Source organism: Dipodomys spectabilis, unplaced genomic scaffold (genome assembly GCF_019054845.1).
Source record: "Dipodomys spectabilis isolate Male_0828 unplaced genomic scaffold, ASM1905484v1 ptg000673l, whole genome shotgun sequence".
In the NCBI taxonomy this organism is placed as follows: domain Eukaryota; kingdom Metazoa; phylum Chordata; class Mammalia; order Rodentia; family Heteromyidae; genus Dipodomys; species Dipodomys spectabilis.
This window is the reverse complement of record NW_024871350.1, coordinates 95286-98848: the sequence shown is the minus strand read 5'-3', so window position 1 is coordinate 98848 and position 3563 is coordinate 95286.

Here is a 3563-nt window from a genome sequence, read left to right as displayed (position 1 = left end):
AATACCAAGCTGTTTTGATTACTATGGCTTTATAGTAGAGTTTGAAATTTGGTATTGATATTCCTCCAGCAACATTGAGATACCACCTCACTCCAGTTAGAATGGCAAAAATCAAGAACTCTAACAACAACACATGCTGGAGGGGATGTGGATAGAAGGGAACCTTACTTCATTGTTGATGGGAATGTAAACTTGTTCAACCACTTTGGAAAACAGTATGGAGGTTCCTCAAAAGACTTCACATAGAGCTCCCCTATGACCCAGCAATCCCACTTTTAGGCACTTACCCAAATGTTTACAAACAAGACCACACTAAAGCTACCAGCACAACTATGTTTATTGCAGCATTATTTACCATAGCTAAGATATGGAACCAACCCAGATGCCCCTCAGTAGATGAATGGATCAAGAAAATGTAGTATATATACACAATGGAATTCTATGCCTCCATCAGAAAGAATGACATTTCCCCATTTGTTAGGAAATGGAAAAACTTGGAAAAAATTATATTAAGTGAAGTAAGCTAGGCCCAAAGAAACATAGGTCCCATGGTTTCCCTTATTTGCAATATCTAGTATATGTATGAGTCAAGCGGAAAAGGTCAGATAATGTGATGTTAGGAAAATGAACCCTTAGATATGTATTTTAATGTTTTTTTCTTTCATGCATTTGTTTCTAACGCATTTATAAGATTATCTCCTTGTTGCTTTGTATGTCCCTCCCCCACAGTATAACCCCTGCTTTCACTATATTTGTCAGTATAACTTGTAGAGGAGATGGGGAAAAACAAGTCGTTTAAGGATACAGGTGGACCTGTTGCAACAATGAGAAGTACAAGTTGTCATGTCGAAAATGAGCTTTACAATGTTGGTGCGGGGGTGGGGGGGTGGAGGGTGGGGGAGAGGCTGGGAGGATTGGGTGGGGGGGTGGGGGGGGGGGCTGGGAAGGGATGTGAAGGGTAAACAAAGGAGGAGGTTGCAATGCTTCAAAAGAAATGTACGCATTATCCTGCCCATGTAATTGTAACCCCTCTGTACAGTGTGTTCACAAATAAAATAAAATAAAATAAAATAAATAAAAACAAAAACAAAAAAACCCAACAGCAACAAAGATGAAACCTCTTGTGCTCCTATCTTGGTGTTCATTTCGCTTAGCATCATCTTATATGGTCATATGTACATAGTTTTTGACCTTTTTTACTTGTTCTAGACATATACTAGTTATTGCAGATAAGGGAAACCATGGTACCTATGTTTCTTTGGGCCTGGCTTACTTCACTTAATATAATTTTTTCCAAGTCTTTCCATTCTTTATTCCATTGTCTGATCTGTTTTGTTATTTCCCTTAGTAATATGTAATATTTATTGTCACCTTCCTATTTATATTAAATCCATCATATAAATGGCATTGACAAAAACAATGTATTACAGAAAGGGGTTGAAGTTAGTGGGCCACAAATGGAGTATCCAAATACTTTAGGAGTATTGTTCCAAAAGGGACACTGAAATAAATACTATGGGCCTCAGAGGTACAACTGTGTCTCAAAGTCTAATTTCAGATGGAAATTATCACTATATCTATTAATCTGTCTAAGATAATATTGGGAAAAATAGAAGCTTGAGATATTAGAAGTCAATTATATAACAACAACCTTACTGATAACGCAGTAGGTGATTTATAAAGAACAGCTGTGCTTGAGGAGCTTATATTATAGTTGCAAAAACAAAAGATGGTCAGTGCCATGGACTAACTTTTAAGATCAAGGTCAGCCATAGAACTCTAGAGGCCCAGAAGAGGAATATGTAACCCACCTGGGACATGACAAGGGAAAATTCTTTAAGAACGTGATAGATGAAACTTCTGCACTGGATATTAAAGGAAGAGTTAGAATCATCCAAGCCATTGAACATAAGGGGTGAGAGAAAGAACAGATGGAAATCATCTTCCTAGAGTTCATAAACAGCATGACATGTGGCATAGAAATACACTTGGGTCAGTGTAACTGGAGAAAAGAAGGGAAAGAATGAACAGACAAGCAGGGGCCAGATAATGAAGGTCCTGGAGGCCAGACTATGGGTTTTAGAATATTTACATTGGGGTTTTCCAACACGTAGTATGCGTGCCAAGACACAGGATAAACACTGTACATCTTTCTGAGGTATCAATTTTAACATAGTGGTATATAATTTGAAACACTATTTCCATATTAAATCATACTCTCAGTTTGAAACATTATTTTTATATTAAGAGAAACATATTATCTTAGAATTCAAAATTACTAGTGAAAAAGTTGGAAATGAAACACAATTGTCAAAGAATTTTCCAACTTGTAGTCCTTGTCTCCCATCATTTTTAGGGTAATTTTGTTCATGCTTTCTGCGTTCTTTCATAGCACTCCAGGAAAATAAAGAAGTTTTAGAAGTATACATCTGAAGTATGGGCAACTACTGAAGGATTCTAAGCAGAGGAATGACAAGGTGACATTTGTTGTTGATATGGCCATGGCAATTGTGTAAAGGATGGATTTGTAGAGGAGGGTAGTACATGGCAGGAGAATATGTTAGGAAGTTATAGTCATTGTGATCCAAGGTTAAATAGGGTATAGTGGGTAATGAGGAGTGCACAGAAGTAAGGCTTGGTAGGTAAAACTGGCCAGATTCAGTGACTAAATATAATGGGTAAAGAAAATTGAGAAATGTACAGAATGCTTCACTTTCTTCCTTGAATAACTGGGTTGGTAGGAAATATAGAGTATATGGTTTGAAGAAAAAGATAATTACTTCACATTAGACATTGTTCTGTGTGGAATGTCTGCTATAAAAATTCAGTCAAATCTTAATCTACAGACTGGGAAGGTGGCTCAATGGTAGAGTGCTTGCCTTGCTTGCATGAGGCCCTGGGTTCGATTCCTCAGCACTACATAAGCAGAAAAAGCCGGAAGTGGCACGGTGGCTCAAGGGGTAGAGCGCTAGCCTTGAGCTGAATAGCTGAGGGACAGTGCCCAAGCCTAGATAGAGTTCAGGCCCCATGATCAACAACAACAACAACAAAATCTGGGGCTAGGAGCCAGTGGCTCACACCTGCAATCTTAGCTCCACAGGAGGCTGAGATCTGAGGATCCTGGTTCAAAGCCAGCCTGGGAAGAAAGGTCTGTGAGACTGTTATAGCCAATTAACTACCAGAAAACCAGAAGTGGAGCTGTGGCTCAATGTGGTAGATTGCTAGCCTTGAGCAAAGAAATTCAGGGACAGCACCTAGGCCCTGAGTTCAAGCACCACGTCCAACAAAAAAACCAAACCAAACCAAACCAAAACTTAATCGGGCCCAAATGGATTACAAGATAGGGAAATACTTACCCCCTTGTCCTTCAGCTGGTCAATTAATATGCTTCATCCACTAATCCTGGTGTTTTGTAATCACTTCTATTTTCTCTGTATTCCAAGCCATAAAAAAGTAACAGGAAGTTCCAGTTTAAGTGATGGCACCCAGGTGGTTGCCGAATGTATGAGAGGAACATGAGTTAATATGGATGGAGGTAAAAATTTTGAGTATCATTCACTCAC